Genomic DNA, 20,000 nt, shown 5'->3' with positions numbered 1-20,000 from the left:
CCACTCTCCCCTGGGTCACCTTGTGTGGCTCCTCATCTAATTAAACATTGTAATATTTATGTGTAGAAGGCCTTGTTTATCTGTCTCTCAGGAATAGGGGGGATGAAAGGAGTGGGAGGAGGATGAGAGAAGTATGTCTGCGAGTCTCTCTCCCTCTGTCTGTATGCCGTGCTCTATCTCTCCCATTCTTTTTGTCGTCCCTCCGCTGAGTTGGTGAATGAATGAAGGTGAAGATAAAGAGAACCCGAGAGAGGAGGAAGGGAGAAGAAAGATTGCCATATATTTGGTATTTCTCTCTCTGTCTTTCTCGGCAGATGAATTTGTGAAGGTATTTGTTACTGGGTATCTTCCTCCAATTGTTCTCTCCCTCTCTCTCTTCTCTGTCGTTCTCTTCCATCTCCCTCTCTCCCTTCTCTGTCTCTCGTTCTCTTCCATCTCCCTCTCTCTCTTCTCTGTCTCTCGTTCTCTTCCATCTCCCTCTCTCTCTTCTCTGTCTCTCGTTCTCTTCCATCTCCCTCTCTCTCTTCTCTGTCTCTCGTTCTCTTCCATCTCCCTCTCTCTCTTCTCTGTCTCTTTATCTCGTTCTCTTCCATCTCCATCTCCCTCTCTCTCTTCTCTATCTCTTTATCTCGTTCTCTTCCATCTCCATCTCCCTCTCTCTCTCTCTCTCTCTCTCTCATTTTTTCTCTCTCTCTCTCTCTCTCTCTCTCTCTCTCTCTCTCTAAATGCAATTCAATACAAAGGGCTTTATTGGCATGGGAAACATGTTTACATTGCCAAAACAAGTGTAATAGACAATAAACAAAAGGGAAATTATTAACAAGGGAAACATTAGTAAACATTACACTCACAAAAGTTTTAAAAGAATGTAGACATTTCAAATGGTATATTATTGTCTTATCTATAGTTTCGTAACAGTGTGTAAGTAGTAGTCTCTCTCTCTCTCTCTCTCTCTCTCTCTCCTTTCTCTGTTCATTCCTTATCTCTCACCTTTAACCTTTTACTGCAGTGGGCTAAATCATGGTCACACAGAGTGATTCTGGGTAATCTTAAACAAATCTACAGTGAAACAAAAGTATAAACCTCAAAAACATGGTTATGGGCTTAAATAAAGAAGTCACCTGTACCACGTCATGGAGTGGAAATGTATTGCATTTTGAATTTGCATCAAAATATTACACTTTCTATACATCACAGAAGACTGAAATTTAACAAAATAATGTTGACATAGAAACACCGGATTATCCAAGTTTTTTTCTCCCTCGAAATAATCTTTACTATAATCTTTATTAATTTCTGAAATTCTGAAACATATTAATAACGTTCCACCCATGAGAAAAAGAGGACGACCAGAGCGGTCTACGGATCTGAGGGTTAGACGGAACATACCTCAGAGTTATTACCTACGTCTGTATGTGTAGGTGCATGCATGTGGGATGTCATTGATACGCTTGTGAAGCATCGATCAGCTTTCACCTGACCTTTTTTAATCAATATGCCCGATAATAAACTATCCCTACTATTTGTCACAGTCGCATGTGTTTTCCATTAAACCGTCTGTTGGAATTTCAGTTACTGCCAACAGACAGATAATCCAATCTGTTGAATCCAATCTGTTTTCCTACCTCTTCCCTCGTCCCTCTTAATTCTAGTATCCTGTAGCAGTTGTTTACCCTGAAGTTAAAAAGGCACCTGGTACTAACATTCCCCTCACTGCTGCCGGTGTCTGAGGGGGCTGCCTCGACCCTCGGCAGGTACTAACATTCCCCTCGCTGCTGCCGGTGTCTGAGGGGGCTGCCTCGACCCTCGGCAGGTACTAACATTCCCCTCACTGCTGCCGGTGTCTGAGGGGGCTGCCTCGACCCTCGGCAGGTACTAACATTCCCCTCACTGCTGCCTGTGTCTGAGGGGGCTGCCTCGACCCTCGGCAGGTACTAACATTCCCCTCGCTGCTGCCTGTGTCTGAGGGGGCTGCCTCGACCCTCGGCAGGTACTAACATTCCCCTCACTGCTGCCTGTGTCTGAGGGGGCTGCCTCGACCCTCGGCAGGTACTAACATTCCCCTCACTGCTGCCTGTGTCTGAGGGGGCTGCCTCGACCCTCGGCAGGTACTAACATTCCCCTCGCTGCTGCCTGTGTCTGAGGGGGCTGCCTCGACCCTCGGCAGGTACTAACATTCCCCTCGCTGCTGCCTGTGTCTGAGGGGGATGCCTCGACCCTCGGCAGGTACTAACATTCCCCTCACTGCTGCCTGTGTCTGAGAGGGATGCCTCGACCCTCGGCAGGTACTAACATTCCCCTCACTGCTGCCGGTGTCTGAGGGGACTGCCTCGACCCTCGGCAGGTACTAACATTCCCCTCGCTGCTGCCTGTGTCTGAGGGGACTGCCTCGACCCTCGGCAGGTACTAACATTCCTCTCACTGCTGCCGGTGTCTGAGGGGGCTGCCTCGACCCTCGGCAGGTACTAACATTCCCCTCACTGCTGCCGGTGTCTGAGGGGGATGCCTCAACCCTCGGCAGGTACTAACATTCCCCTCACTGCTGCCGGTGTCTGAGGGGGATGCCTCAACCCTCGGCAGGTACTAACATTCCCCTCACTGCTGCCGGTGTCTGAGGGGACTGCCTCGACCCTCGGCAGGTACTAACATTCCCCTCACTGCTGCCTGTGTCTGAGGGGGCTGCCTCGACCCTCGGCAGGTACTAACATTCCCCTCACTGCTGTCTGTGTCTGAGGGGGCTGCCTCGACCCTCGGCAGGTACTAACATTCCCCTCACTGCTGCCGGTGTCTGAGGGGGCTGCCTCGACCCTCGGCAGGTACTAACATTCCCCTCACTGCTGCCGGTGTCTGAGGGGGCTGCCTCGACCCTCGGCAGGTACTTGTGTATGTGTGTGTTTCTACTTTACGTCTGTGTGTATGTGTTCATTAACCCTACATCTGTGTTCACTAACAATATAGCTGTGTACTAACCTGTCTACTTCCCCTACAGCTGTCTACTAACCCTACAGCTGTGTACTAAACCCTACAGCTGTGTACTAACCCTACAGCTGTGTACTAACCTGTGTACTAACCCTACAGCTGTGTACTAAACCCTACAGCTGTGTACTAACCCTACAGCTGTGTACTAACCTGTGTACTAACCCTACAGCTGTCTACTAACCCTACAGCTGTGTACTAAACCCTACAGCTGTGTACTAACCCTACAGCTGTGTACTAACCTGTGTACTAACCCTACAGCTGTGTACTAAACCCTACAGCTGTGTACTAACCTGTCTACTTCCCCTGCAGCTGTGTACTAACCCTACAGCTGTGTACTAACCTGTCTACTAACCCTACAGCTGTCTATTAACCCTACAGCTGTCTACTAACCCTACAGCTATGTACTAACCCTGCAGCTGTGTACTAACCCTACAGCTGTGTACTAACCCTACAGCTGTGTACTAACCTGTCTATTAACCCTACAGCTGTCTACTAACCCTACAGCTATGTACTAACCCTACAGCTGTGTACTAACCCTACAGCTGTGTACTAACCCTACAGCTGTGTACTAACCCTACAGCTGTCTACTAACCCTACAGCTGTCTACTAACGCTATAGCTGTGTACTAACCCTACAGCTGTGTACTAACCCTACAGCTGTGTACTAACCCTACAGCTGTGTACTAAACTGTGTACTAACCCTACAGCTGTGTACTAACCCTACAGCTCTGTACTAACCCTACAGCTGTGTACTAACCTGTGTACTAACCCTACAGCTGTGTACTAAACCCTACAGCTGTGTACTAACCTGTGTACTAACCCTACAGCTGTGTACTAACCCTACAGCTGTGTAATAACCCTACAGCTGTGTACTAACCTGTGTACTAACCCTACAGCTGTGTACTTCCCCTACAGCTGTGTACTAACCTGTCTACTCCCCCTACAGCTGTCTACTAACCCTACAGCTGTGTACTAACCCTACAGCTGTGTACTAAACCCTACAGCTGTGTACTAAACCCTACAGCTGTGTACTAACCCTACAGCTGTCTACTAACCCTACAGCTGTCTACTAACCCTACAGCTGTGTACTAACCCTACAGCTGTCTACTAACCCTACAGCTGTGTACTAACCTGTGTACTAACCCTACAGCTGTGTACTAACCTATGTACTAACCCTACAGCTGTGTACTAACCCTACAGCTGTGTACTAACCCTACAGCTGTGTACTAACCTGTCTACTAACCCTGCAGTTGTGTACTAACCCTACAGCTGTGTACTAACCTGTGTACTAACCCTACAGCTGTGTACTAACCCTACAGCTGTGTACTAACCCTACAGCTGTGTACTAACCTGTGTACTAACCCTACAGCTGTGTACTTCCCCTACAGCTGTGTACTAACCTGTCTACTCCCCCTACAGCTGTGTACTAACCTGTCTACTCCCCCTACAGCTGTCTACTAACCCTACAGCTGTGTACTAACCCTACAGCTGTGTACTAACCCTACAGCTGTGTACTAAACCCTACAGCTGTGTACTAAACCCTACAGCTGTGTACTAACCCTACAGCTGTCTACTAACCCTACAGCTGTCTACTAACCCTACAGCTGTGTACTAACCTGTGTACTAACCCTACAGCTGTGTACTAACCTGTCTATTAACCCTACAGCTGTGTACTAACCCTACAGCTGTGTACTAACCCTACAGCTGTGTACTAACCCTACAGCTGTGTACTAACCTGTGTACTAACCCTACAGCTCTGTACTAACCCTACAGCTGTGTACTAACCTGTGTACTAACCCTACAACTCTGTACTAACCCTACAGCTGTGTACTAACCTGTCTACTAACCCTACAGCTGTGTACTAACCTGTCTACTCCACCTACAGCTGTCTACTAACCCTACAGCTGTGTACTAACCTGTCTACTCCCCCTACAGCTGTGTACTAACCTGTGTACTAACCCTACAGCTATGTACTAACACTACAACTGTGTACTAACCCTGCAGCTGTGTACTAAACCCTACAGCTGTCTACTAACCCTACAGCTCTGTACTAACCCTACAGCTGTTTACTAACCTGTCTACTCCCCCTACAGCTGTGTACTAACCTGTCTACTCCCCCTACAGCTGTGTACTAACCTGTGTACTAACCCTACAGCTATGTACTAACACTACAACTGTGTACTAACCTGTGTACTAACCCTACAGCTGTCTACTAACCCTACAGCTGTGTACTAACCTGTCTACTAACCCTACAGCTGTGTACTAACCTGTCTACTAACCCTACAGCTGTGTACTAACCTGTCTACTAACCCTACAGCTGTGTACTAACCCTACAGCTGTGTACTAACCCTGCAGCTGTGTACTAAACCCTACAGCTGTCTACTAACCCTACAGCTGTGTACTAACCCTACAGCTGTCTACTAACCCTACAGCTGTCTACTAACCCTACAGCTGTCTACTAACCCTACAGCTGTGTACTAACCCTACAGCTGTGTACTAACCTGTGTACTAACCCTACAGCTGTGTACTAACCTATGTACTAACCCTACAGCTGTGTACTAACCCTACAGCTGTGTACTAACCCTACAGCTGTGTACTAACCTGTCTACTAACCCTGCAGTTGTGTACTAACCCTACAGCTGTGTACTAACCTGTGTACTAACCCTACAGCTGTGTACTAACCCTACAGCTGTGTACTAACCCTACAGCTGTGTACTAACCCTACAGCTGTGTACTAACCCTACAGCTGTGTACTAACCCTACAGCTGTCTACTAACCCTACAGCTGTGTACTAACCCTACAGCTGTGTACTAACCCATGGGACCCAGAGTGGAGTGACTCTGACTGAGACTAACATATCAGTCAGTTGGCTAGATAGACACCACTGATCCATCCAACCATCCAAGCCTCCATTGTAGGACTGTTAGCTGACATTTAGACAGGAAAAGTCCTATTGATCGTTTTGTGACAGGCTGCTTTTCAGTCTCCTCTGTTCTTCTTCTCTAAGCATTTTTGACCGGTCACACAGTCTGGGAGGGAGGAGGGAGGCTGCTGTAGGTTAAAATAACAACCCTTTTCTTCTTTTTCCCTGACTAGTTTGGAACACAGACACAATAGGTTAATATAACAGTACGTTTCTTCTTATCCCTGACCGGTTTTCCATCGTTCTGTGTTTGAGCAGTGTGTGTGCGTGTGGATAGAGAGAGAGCGAGAGAGCGCGAGAGAGAGAGAGAGCAAAGACAAACAGAGAGAGAGAGAGAGAGAGAGAGCGAGAGAGAGAGAGAGAGAGAGAGGAGAGAGAGAGAGAGAAGGAGAGAGAGAGGAGAGAGAGAGAGAGAGTGTTCAAAGGAATACTGTGAATTTCAACCACAGACATCAAATGTAAACAGTCCTGAGAACCCAGTGCTATTTATGTCTTTAGGTGTTAATGGTTACCATGGGTAGTTTTAGGGCTGGTTTCTCAGACACAGATTTAGTTTTAGGGCTGGTTTCTCAGACACAGATTTAGTTTTAGGGCTGGTTTCTCAGACACAGATTTAGTTTTAGGGCTGGTTTCTCAGACACAGATTTAGTTTTAGGGCTGGTTTCCCAGACACAGATTCAGTTTTAGGGCTGGTTTCTCAGACACAGAATCAGTTTTAGGGCTGGTTTCCCAGACACAGAATCAGTTTTAGGGCTGGTTTCCCAGACACAGATTCAGTTTTAGGGCTGATTTCCCAGACACAGATTCAGTTTTAGGGCTGGTTTCTCAGACACAGATTCAGTTTTAGGGCTGGTTTCTCAGACACAGATTCAGTTTTAGGGCTGGTTTCCCAGACACAGATTCCGTTTTAGGGCTGGTTTCCCAGACACAGATTCATCCTGGACTAAAAATAGAGAATCTCCATTGAAAGTCCTTTTAATTCCAGGCTTAATCAGTAATGATATGAAACGTGAGTTTCATTTCTGCATTGATTTAATTTAAATTTAATTGACCACAGCTCATTTATCACCTTTTAGTTGGTAGTTAGTCTTTGATACAAGGAAGACACTGGGAGAGCTGTGTGGCTAATTACCGTGGGAGAATTCTGCTATGATGTGTGTGTGTGTGTGTGTGTGTGTGTGTGTGTGTGTGTGTGTGTGTGTGTGTGTGTGTGTGTGTGTGTGTGTGTGTGTGTGTGTGTGTGTGTGTGTGTGTGTGTGTGTGTGTGTGTGTGTCCACACACACACACACACGCACACACTATACTTAAGGCTACTAGGCCTCTCCGATCCTAACGAGGTTATAAATCAGCTCTCTGATTGGAGGTTAGCATCGCCACGGTGACTCACGTTGCTGCTATACAGTGTGACCTCTAGGCAGGTACACAGCTGAGCCCACCTGCCTGGTCCTAGGTTCACTCCAAATGGAACCCTATTTCCTATGCACTACTATTGACAAGGAAGGGCCCAGTGAGCTGCACAGCATGCTACATGGCCGGAGACATTTATCTCCTCTTGCTTTTTCCAACTGCAGTCACTCTGTGTTGTATTTTCTCCATTCCTCCCTAATCCAGACACTACTGTGCAGGGTGTGAGGGGCTAAAACGGCCACCAATGCTTATAAATTGCTGACTGATAGTACCGTGGACGGTCTCTCTGTCTCTCTCTCAACACTCTCCTCTCTCTCTCTCTCTCTCTCTCTCTCTCTCTCTCTGTCTCTCTCTCAACACTCTCCTCTCTCTCTCTCTCTCTCTCTCTCTCTCTCTCTCTCTCTCAACACTCTCCTCTCTCTCTCTCTCTCTCTCAACACTCTCCTCTCTCTCTCTCCATGTCTGTCTTTGAACACTCTCCTCTCTCTTTCTCTTCCTGTCTGTCTTTGAACACTCCTATCTCTCTCTTTCTCTCTCTGTCTGTCTTTGAAAACTCTCCTCTCTCCTGTCTCTCTCTCTCTTCCTATCTCTCTGTCTTTGAACACTCTCCTCTCTCTCTCTTTCTCTCTCTGTCTTTTGATTGCCTATTAGTTTCTGCCTCAACAAATACAATGGAAGGGAACAAGACTGATTGATTTCGTTTTTCCCATTTCAGGGGCAAGGACATCCAACCTCACAATTGTGTCCATGGACAAAAAGTATTGTTTCATAACCATCTGAAATATACAGTATTGATTATTTTTTTCTCTCTTCTCTTCTCTTCTCTCCTTCCATTCTTCAAGTCTCATAAAAGAGCTGGTCTACAAAGTGGTCTGTGCTCTGTCTAGCCGCCCATTGTCAGACAGCGAGTATGTCCCAAATAGCACCCTATTCCCTATATAGTGCACTACTTTAGACCAGAGCCCTATAGAACCCTATTCCCTATATAGTGCACTACTTTAGACCAGAGCCCTATAGAACCCTATTCCCTATATATAGTGCACTACTTTAGACCAGAGCCCTATGGAACCCTATTCCCTATATAGTGCACTACTTTAGACCAGAGCCCTATAGAACCCTATTCCCTATATATAGTGCACTACTTTAGACCAGAGCCCTATGGAACACTATTCCCTATATAGTGCACTACTTTAGACCAGAGCCCTATGTAACCCTATTCCCTATATAGTGCACTACTTTAGACCAGAGCCCTATGGAACCCTATTCCCTATATAGTGCACTACTTTAGACCAGAGCCCTATGGAACACTATTCCCTATATAGTGCACTACTTTAGACCAGAGCCCTATGGAACACTATTCCCTATATAGTGCACTACTTTAGACCAGAGCCCTATGGAACACTATTCCCTATATAGTGCACTACTTTAGACCAGAGCCCTATGGAACCCTATTCCCTATATATAGTGCACTACTTTAGACCAGAGCCTTATGGAACACTATTCCCTATATAGTGCACTACTTTAGACCAGAGCCCTATGTAACCCTATTCCCTATATATAGTGCACTACTTTAGACCAGAGCCCTATGGAACCCTATTCCCTATATAGTGCACTACTTTAGACCAGAGCCCTATGGAACCCTATTCCCTATATAGTGCACTACTTTAGACCAGAGCCCTATTCCCTATATAGTGCACTACTTTAGACCAGAGCCCTATTCCCTATATAGTGCACTACTTTAGACCAGAGCCCTATGTAACCCTATTCCCTATATATAGTGCACTACTTTAGACCAGAGCTCTATGTAACCCTATTCCCTATATATAGTGCACTACTTTAGACCAGAGCCCTATGGAACACTATTCCCTATATAGTGCACTACTTTAGACCAGAGCCCTATGGAACCCTATTCCCTATATAGTGCACTACTTTAGACCAGAGCCCTATGGAACCCTATTCCCTATATAGTGCACTACTTTAGACCAGAGCCCTATGGAACCCTATTCCCTATATAGTGCACTACTTTAGACCAGAGCCCTATTCCCTATATAGTGCACTACTTTAGACCAGAGCCCTATTCCCTATATAGTGCACTACTTTAGACCAGAGCCCTATGTAACCCTATTCCCTATATATAGTGCACTACTTTAGACCAGAGCCCTATGTAACCCTATTCCCTATATATAGTGCACTACTTTAGACCAGAGCCCTATGTAACCCTATTCCCTATATATAGTGCACTACTTTTAACCAGAGCCCTATGGAACCCTATTCCCTATATAGTGCACTACTTTAGACCAGAGCCCTATGGAACCCTATTCCCTATATAGTGCACTACTTTAGACCAGAGCCCTATGTAACCCTATTCCCTATATATAGTGCACTACTTTAGACCAGAGCCCTATGGAACCCTATTCCCTATATAGTGCACTACTTTAGACCAGAGCCCTATGGAACACTATTCCCTATATAGTGCACTACTTTAGACCAGAGCCCTATGGACCTTGAACAAATCACTTTAAAAGGAAAGCGGCCAGTTGGGATACACCCAGAGTCTGGAACAGCAAGAACCAACCACTTATGCGAAAACACGACCTCTCAGGCCAACAAGTGTGAACATTAATCAATAGATTCTCTCCATACTGTCTGGTTACTTTCCATTGTTGTGTAGATGCTGAGGTCACTCTGCTATGTGTTAACCCTAAAAGTGCCAACAGGGGTCAACTTTGACCCCCAAGGGGTCTAAAAGTCAGAATTTCAAAAACCATTTTGTTGCTCCTTCTGAAATATTAGGACAATTTACCATCATTTCTATGTCAATATGAAGGAATTAAAAAGTATATTTTTGTATACTAAGCTGAAAATGTTGACTCTATAGTGCACTCTGTGATGAAAGCAACACATTTGGCACAGAGGAGGATCTATTGTGACCTTGAGACAAAACGTTTCTATCTGTGCAATGCATAGTTCTGAGATATTGAACGTTTTCACATCCCAGATCTCAGAAGTGTTTTGTAGTGAGTCATTTGTTCTAAACCACTACGGGTCCTCAACTTAAAGGTAACTGAAGTGCAAAGTATCAAAATCCTAAGACATTTCTAAATCTTTTTTTTTATTTTTTCAATTTTTTTTGTAGGGTGCAATCACAGAATGAACCTTATGGCTCTGAAATGTCAATCTGGGTTCAACCATTGGGTTCTGTCTGATACTTCTGAATTAGACATGTTCTGTTTTAAAGAAGACTGTAGCTATAGAATAACAAAACATTTCCAAGATAGAGACAGAACACATCAGCAGAAGAACAGTTGAAGAAATGTTTTATGTTTTATGATGAATGTTTAATGATCATCAGACACATTACTGTCAATACTGAACAACGACGGAAGCTGCTGCCCAGTCTGCTGCCCTGTCTGCTGCCCAGTCTGCTGCCCTGTCTGCTGCCCAGTCTGCTGCCCTGTCTGCTGCCCAGTCTGCTGTCCAGTCTGCTGCCCAGTCTGCTGCCCAGTCTGCTGTCCTGTCTGCTGCCCTGTCTGCTGCCCAGTCTGCTGCCCAGTCTGCTGCCCAGTCTCCTGCCCAGTCTGCTGCCCAGTCTGCTGCCCTGTCTGCTGCCCAGTCTCCTGCCCAGTCTGCTGCCCAGTCTGCTGCCCAGTCTCCTGTCCAGTCTGCTGCCCAGTCTCCTGCCCAGTCTGCTGCCCAGTCTGCTGCCCTGTCTGCTGCCCAGTCTGCTGCCCAGTCTCCTGCCCAGTCTGCTGCCCTGTCTGCTGCCCAGTCTCCTGTCCAGTCTGCTGCCCAGTCTCCTGCCCAGTCTGCTGCCCAGTCTGCTGCCCTGTCTGCTGCCCAGTCTGCTGCCCAGTCTGCTGCCCAGTCTGCTGCCCTGTCTGCTGCCCAGTCTGCTGCCCAGTCTGCTGCCCAGTCTGCTGCCCAGTCTGCTGCCCAGTCTGCTGCCCAGTCTCCTGCCCAGTCTGCTGCCCAGTCTGCTGCCCTGTCTGCTGCCCTGTCTGCTGCCCAGTCTGCTGCCCTGTCTGCTGCCCAGTCTGCTGCCCTGTCTGCTGCCCAGTCTGCTGCCCAGTCTGCTGCCCAGTCTGCTGCCCTGTCTGCTGCCCAGTCTGCTGCCCTGTCTGCTGCCCAGTCTGCTGCCCTGTCTCCTGCCCAGTCTGCTGCCCTGTCTGCTGCCCTGTCTCCTGCCCAGTCTGCTGCCCTGTCTGCTGCCCAGTCTGCTGCCCTGTCTGCTGCCCAGTCTGCTGCCCTGTCTGCTGCCCTGTCTGCTGTCCTGTCTGCTGCCCAGTCTGCTGCCCTGTCTGCTGCCCTGTCTGCTGCCCAGTCTGCTGCCCTGTCTGCTGCCCTGTCTGCTGCCCTGTCTGCTGCCCTGTCTGCTGCCCAGTCTGCTGTCCTGTCTGCTGCCCAGTCTGCTGCCCTGTCTGCTGCCCAGTCTGCTGCCCAGTCTGCTGCCCAGTCTGCTGCCCAGTCTGCTGCCCAGTCTGCTGCCCAGTCTGCTGCCCTGTCTGCTGCCCAGTCTGCTGCCCAGTCTGCTGCCCAGTCTGCTGCCCTGTCTGCTGCCCAGTCTGCTGCCCTGTCTGCTGCCCAGTCTGCTGCCCTGTCTGCTGCCCAGTCTGCTGCCCAGTCTGCTGCCCTGTCTGCTGCCCTGTCTGCTGCCCAGTCTGCTGCCCTGTCTGCTGCCCAGTCTGCTGCCCAGTCTGCTGCCCAGTCTGCTGCCCTGTCTGCTGCCCAGTCTGCTGCCCTGTCTGCTGCCCAGTCTGCTGCCCTGTCAATACTGAACAACGTCGTGAACACGTCATTTACTTTCAGATTCCCGACAGCATTGTTTTTGCTGTCGTTGTTGCTTGGTGTGCCACTATGGCTGGCTAGACTAGCCTAGACCGTACATGGAGACAGATGACAAAGACATGTGCTGATTGGTCCGTATGGATTTGTTCAGACTTGTCGTTGGATTCAAGATAAAACCTTACAGTGCCAAGTTCAAATGAGTTTATGCAGATAGAACGTTCTAGTTTTTTTTTTTTTTTTAAATAAACTTTTTTCAAAACATCTAACTTCACAGACGTATAGTATGAGTTTGATAAAGGTGAAGCCATAGTTTGTGTAAGTGTGACGGCAGCCTTCCTCATCTTCGTCTGAAGAGGAAGGTGTAGCAGGGATCGGACCAAGACAACAGTGTAGCTCGTGTTCAACATGTTTTTAATAAACAAGATGAAACTGTGAACACTTACAAAATAACAAAAGTGTGGCAAACCGATACAGTCCTAGCTGGTGCAGAGAAAACACAGAGACAGGAAACAACCACCCACAATCCCCAACACAAAACAAGCCACCTATATATGATTCCCAATCAGAGACAACACAAAACATCTGCCTCTGATTGAGAACCATATTAGGCCAAACATAGAAACAGACAAACTAGACACACAACATAGAATGCCCACCCAGCTCACGTCCTGACCAACACTAAAACAAGCACAACACACAAGAACTATGGTCAGAACGTGACAGTAGGTCAACGTTTTATGTGTTTTATTATATTCTCCCTTTAAAAACACTTAAGGTACTCAACAAATCAATCAATGATTCTGTTTTTCCTTCTAAATGAATGCAAGAGGAAGTATGTGGACATTGGAAAGGCCATAATTACCATTTTATATCAATCAAACAAATGTATTTATGAAGCCATTTTAACATCAAGCCGAAGTCACAAAGTGCTTATACAGAAACCCAGTCTAAAACCCCAAACAGCAAGCAATGCAGATGTAGAAGCACGGTGGCTAGGAAAAACTCCCTAGAAAGGCCAGAACCTAGGAAGAAACCTAGAGAGGAACCAGGCTCTGAGGGGTCCTCTTCTGGCTGTGACGGGTGGAGATCATAAGAGGATCATAAGGTTTCTTCCTAGGTTTTGGCCTTTCTAGGGAGTTTTTCCTAGCCACCGTGCTTCTACATCTGCATTGCCTGCTATTTGGAGTTTTAGGCTGGGTTTCTGTACAGCACTTTGAGATATCAGCTGATGTAAGAAGGGCTATATAAATACATTTGATTTGATTTGATAAGAGTACATTGCCATGATGGCCAGATTGTTCTTCAAGATGTTTAAATGTTCATAGATGACCATCAGGGATGTAGAAGGTGTGACAGGTACGTACCTCAGGAGTAAATGTCAGTTGTCTAGAAGGCCAGCATCCCGGAGTCGCCTCTTCACTGTTGAGACTGGTGTTTTGCGGGTACTATTTAATGAAGCTGCCAGTTAAGGACTTGTGTGGCGTCTGTTTCTCAAACTAGACACTCTAATGTACTTGTCCTCTTGCTCAGTTGTGCACCGGGGCCTCCCACTCCCCTTTATATTCTGGTTAGAGCCCGTTTGCGCTGTTCTGTGAAGGGAGTAGTACACCACGTTGTACGAGATCTGCAGTTTCCTGGCAATTTCTCACATGGAATAGCCTTCATTTCTCAGAACAAATATAGACTGACAATTTTCAGACAAAAGTTATTTGTTTCTGGCCATATTGAGCCTGTAATTGAACCCACAAATGCTGATTGTCCAGATACTCAACTAGTTTAAAGAAGGACAGTTTTATTGCTTATTTTATCAGAACAAAAGTTTTCAGCTGTGCTAACATTGCAAAAGGGTTTTCTAATGATCAATTAACCTTTTAAAATTATAAACTTGGATTAGCTAACACAACGTGCCATTGGAACACAGGAGTGATGGTTGCTGATAATGGGCCTCTGTACACCTATGTAGATATTCCATAAAAAATCAGCCGTTTCCAGCTACAATAGTCTTTTACCATAACAATGTCTACACTGTATTTCTGATCAATTGAATGTTATTTTAATGTCCTAAAACGGTGTTTATATTTATTTTTAAACAAGGACATTTTTAAATGACCCCAAACTTTTAAACGGTGGTGTATGTGAGTGCTACGAGTCGGTAGTCATTCAGGTTACCTTAGAGTTCTTGGGCACAGGGACTATGGTGGTCTGCCTGAAACATGTTGGGGTTACATACTCAGACAGGGAGAGGTTAAAAATGTCAGTGAAGACATTTGCCAGTTGGTTCACACAGGACAACCGATATGACAGACAGGAGAATTACACCAGATATAGCAGACTGACCCTAGCCCTCTGGCACATAGACTATTGCAGCATAGATACTGGAGACTGAGACGGGGGGGGGGGGGGACACTGTGGCCCTGTCCGACGATACCTCTGGACAGGGCCAACCAGGCAGGATATAACCCCACCCACTTTGTAAAAGCACTGCACCCCCACACCAGTAGAGGGATATCAACAGACCACTAACTTACTACCCTGAGACAAGGCTGAGTATAGTCCCCACACCACTAGAGGGATATCAACAGACCTCCAACTTACTACCCTGAGACAAGGCTGAGTACAGTCCCCACACCACTAGAGGGATATCAACAGACCTCCAACTTACTACCCTGAGACAAGGCTGAGTACAGTCCCCACACCACTAGAGGGATATCAACAGACCTCCAACTTACTACCCTGAGACAAGGCTGAGTATAGACCCCACACCACTAGAGGGATATCAACAGTGTCCTGTCTCTGTGCTTCATGATACTCACTTGCTACAAACAGAAAGTACTAGCAATTTCTGAAGAGAATGATAAAGATGATTGGCGACGAAGGTTTGACAGAGACAAAGATTTTTATTTATTTAACCAGGCAAGCCAGTTAAGTACAAGCCAGTTGATCCAGCCCAACACCCTAGGCTACATGACAAAAGAGAGAGAGAGAGAGAGAGAGAGAGAGAGAGAGAGAAAGAGAGAGAGAGAGAGAGAGAGAGAGAGAGAGAGAGAGAGAGAGAGAGAGAGAGAGAGAGAGAGAGAGAGAGAGAGAGAGAGAGAGAGAGAGAGAGAGAGAGAGAGAGAGAGAGAGATATCCTCCTGAAGTATTTAGAGTTTATTGCTTTCATACTGTATATTCACTCTGTTTCTCAAAATGCGTACTACAGTGCTCTACACTCTCATGCTCGGAGTGCATTCTCCAGGCACGTTTTCTTGAATACTTTATTGTGAGGACGAGAGTGTGATGATCGCATAAAACATGGCATTAGAGAAGCCCTCCCCCTACTGTATTACCTCACGCCGAGCAGCACTCCCCCTACTGTATTACCTCACGCCGAGCAGCACTCCCCCTGCTGTATTACCTCACGCTGCACCTCCCCCTACTGTATTACCTCACGCTGCACCTCCCCTTACTGTATTACCTCACGCTGAGCAGCACTCCCCCTACTGTATTACCTCACGCCGAGCAGCACTCCCCCTACTGTATTACCTCACGCTGCACCTCCCCCTACTGTATTACCTCACGCTGCACCTCCCCTTTAATGTATTACCTCACGCGGCACCTCCCTCTACTGTATTACCTCACGCTGCACCTCCCCCTACTGTATTACCTCACGCTGCACCTCCCCCTACTGTATTACCTCACGCTGCACCTCCCCCTACTGTATTACCTCACGCCGAGCAGCACTCCCCCTACTGTATTACCTCACGCTGCACCTCCCCCTACTGTATTACCTCACGCTGCACCTCCCCTTTACTGTATTACCTCACGCGGCACCTCCCTCTACTGTATTACCTCACGCTGCACCTCCCCCTACTGTATTACCTCACTCTGCACCTCCCCTCTACTGTATTACCTCACGCTGCACCTCCCCCTACTGTATTACCTCACTCTGCACCTCCCCTCTACTGTATTACCTCACGCTGAACCTCCCCCTACTGTATTACCTCATGCTGCACCTCCCCCTACTGTATTACCTCACGCTGCACCTCCCCATACTGTATTAACTCACGCTGCGTCTCCCCCTACTGTATTACCTCACGCTGCACCTCCCCCTACTGTATTACCTCACGCCGAGCAGCACTCCCCCTACTGTGTTACCTCACGCTGCACCTCCCCCTATTGTATTACCTCACGCTGCACCTCCGCCTACTGTATTACCTCACGCTGCACCTCCCCCTACTGTATTACCTCACGCTGCACCTCCGCCTACTGTATTACCTCACGCTGCACCTCCCCCTACTGTATTACCTCACGCTGCACCTCCCCCTACTGTATTACATCATGCTGCACCTCCCCCTACTGTATTACCTCACGCTGCACCTCCGCCTACTGTATTACCTCACGCTGCTCCTCCGCCTAATGTATTACCTCACGCTGCACCTCTCCCCTACTGTATTACCTCACACTGCACCTCCCCCTACTGTATTACCTCACACTGCACCTCCCCCTACTGTATTACCTCACGCTGCATCTCCCCCTACTGTATTACCTCACGCTGCTGCTCCCCCTACTGTATTACCTCACGCTGCACCCTCCCTACTGTATTACCTCACGCCGAGCAGCACTCCCCCTACTGTATTACATCATGCTGCACCTCCCCTCTACTGTATTACCTCACGCCGAGCAGCACTCCCCCTACTGTATTACATCATGCTGCACCTTCCCCTACTGTATTACCTCACGCTGCACCTCCCCCTACTGTATTACCTCACACTGCACCTCCCCCTACTGTATTACCTCACGCTGCACCTCCCCCTACTGTATTACCTCACACTGCACCTCCCCCTACTGTGTTACCTCACGCTACACCTCCCCCTACTGTATTACCTCACACTGCCTCTCCCCCTACTGTATTACCTCACGCTGCATCTCCCTCTACTGTATTACCTCACGCGGCACCTCCCTCTACTGTATTACCTCACGCTGCACCTCCCCCTACTGTATTACCTCACGCTGCACCTCCGCCTACTGTATTACCTCACGCTGCACCTCCCCCTACTGTATTACCTCACGCTGCACCTCCCCCTACTGTATTACATCATGCTGCACCTCCCCCTACTGTATTACCTCACGCTGCACCTCCGCCTACTGTATTACCTCACGCTGCTCCTCCGCCTAATGTATTACCTCACGCTGCACCTCCCCCCTACTGTATTACCTCACACTGCACCTCCCCCTACTGTATTACCTCACACTGCACCTCCCCCTACTGTATTACCTCACGCTGCATCTCCCCCTACTGTATTACCTCACGCTGCTGCTCCCCCTACTGTATTACCTCACGCTGCACCCACCCTACTGTATTACCTCACGCCGAGCAGCACTCCCCCTACTGTATTACATCATGCTGCACCTCCCCATACTGTATTACATCACGCTGCACCTCCCCCTACTGTATTACCTCACACTGCACCTCCCCCTACTGTATTACCTCACGCTGCACCTCCCCCTACTGTATTACCTCACGCCGAGCAGCACTCCCCCTACTGTATTACATCATGCTGCACCTCCCCTACTGTATTACCTCACGCTGCACCTCCCCCTACTGTATTACCTCACACTGCACCTCCCCCTACTGTATTACCTCACGCTGCACCTCCCCCTACTGTATTACCTCACGCTGCACCTCCCCCTACTGTATTACCTCACGCTGCATCTCCCCCTACTGTATTACCTCACGCTACACCTCCCCCTACTGTATTACCTCACGCTGCATCTCCCCCTACTGTATTACCTCACGCTGCATCTCCCCCTACTGTATTACCTCACGCTGCTCCTCCCCCTACTGTATTACCTCACGCTGCACCTCCCCCTACTGTATTACCTCACGCTGCAGCTCCCCCGACTGTATTACCTCACGCTGCACCTCCCCCTACTGTATTACCTCACGCCGAGCAGTACTCCCCCTACTGTATTACCTCACGCTGCACCTCACCCTACAGTATTACCTCACGCTGCACCTCCCCATTCACTGACCCTTCTCCCAGCCAGGAATATGACAACAATAGAGATGAAATAAGATGAATAGAAAACAAACGATTTACTTCATAATTATCAGCTATATGTGAATCTTAATAATCTAGCTAGTCAGATAGTGAATTAAATAAACAGGCAAAAAATGACCTAAAACTAATGTTTCGCAAGGTATATGTCAATTATTTGTGAGTAGCTAGCTAGCTATCTAGCAAGTATTTGTGGCTATCTGGCTAGCTAACAGTATTAGGTAGCCAGTTAGCTCTAATGACATACTGTGGACTTGCGATCTACACATGCTACAGTGGGTATTATAGGCAGGTAAACATGCCAAAATTTACACAGCATAGGGGCCTCCCGGGTGGCGCAGTGGTCTAGGGCACTGCATCGCAGTGCTAGTTGCGCCACCAGAGTCTCTGGGTTCGTGCCCAGGCTCTGTCGCAGCCGGCCGCGACCGGGAGGTCCGTGGGGCGACGCACAATTGGCCTAGCGTCGTCCGGTTTAGGGAGGGTTTGGCCGGTAGGGACATCCTTGTCTCATCACGCTCCAGCGACTCCTGTGGCGGGCCGGGCGCAGTGCGCGCTAACCAAGGGGGCCAGGTACACGGTGTTTCCTCCGACACATTGGTGCAGCTGGCTTCCGGGTTGGAGGCGCGCTGTGTTAAGAAGCAGTGCGGCTTGGTTGGGTTGTGCTTCGGAGGACGTGTGGCTTTCGACCTTCGTCTCTCCCGAGCCCGTACGGGAGTTGTAGCGATGAGACAAGATAGTAATTACTAGCGATTGGATATCACGAAAATTGGGGAGAAAAGGGGATACAATTTAAAATAATAATAATAATAATAATAATTGCACAGCATGTATTTATTAACATATCAAGGTAAATTGTTGTAGTCATGCTTATGAGATGTCAATGGGCAACATTTGAATCCAAAGTCAGAGTTTATTTTCTTTCGCTTCAGTTCAAATAATGGCACTATTGATTTCAATAAATATTGAGTTGTTTTTTAAGTGGCTGTGTTTTTAAAGTTTTTTTTAAGTGGCAACCTTTCCATTGAAGCTTGCATCGATTCATGCTTCAAAATATGTACAAACGGAGTACACGTTCCAGAAGTGCCCTACGTTCACTGTTTTTTTTTGCATACTATGATGGACTCGTACTCCGACTCTCCCGTTCTCCAGTTTGCGTGGTCGGACCACGGTAGTATGCATTTTTGAGGAAACACCCTGTTTCAAATGAGATCTATTCGAGGAGGGAAGGTTACGAGAGGAATAATAGCTATTGGTTTTTGATTTTCAGTAGGCTTTTAAAGAAAACATTCCTGAACTGAAATTGATCCATCCAAGTCATCCAGACCAACAAGAAGTGTTCAGCAGTAAGGTTTGAAATCAGATAACACTTAAAGTGAATCCGAAATATCACTGTATTAGGTCAAAAGAAGAACACTAAATTAGTGAATAGGGTGCCATTTTGGATTAACTCTAGAACTTGCCCTTCTTTTGACAAGAATTTTGACAAAGTTTCCAAGCCACTTGTCTTTCACCTCTCCCTGACCCTGTCGCCACAGAAAGGTCCAGCCACTCACATCAGCCGTGGAACCACTGTTATCCGAACAGACAGCTCCTCTGTCACCATTATGTAAATGACTTGTGATCCCTCTGAAATACTGCAACTCCTCCATCTGTTCATTCAGAGAGAGTGGGTGGGAGGTGTGGGGGGAGAGGGAGCGAGGGGGGAGAGAGCAATGGGGAGAGAGAGAGAGAGAGAGAGAGAGAGAGAGATACAGAGAGAGAGAGATACAGAGAGAGAGAGCGAGAGAGAGAGAGAGAGAGAGAGAGAGAGAGAGAGAGAGAGAGAGACAGAGAGAGAGACAGAGATACAGAGAGATAAAGAGAGA

Source organism: Salvelinus fontinalis, chromosome 22 (genome assembly GCF_029448725.1).
Source record: "Salvelinus fontinalis isolate EN_2023a chromosome 22, ASM2944872v1, whole genome shotgun sequence".
NCBI classification, from domain to species: Eukaryota; Metazoa; Chordata; class Actinopteri; order Salmoniformes; family Salmonidae; genus Salvelinus; species Salvelinus fontinalis.
This window is presented reverse-complemented; position numbering follows the sequence as displayed.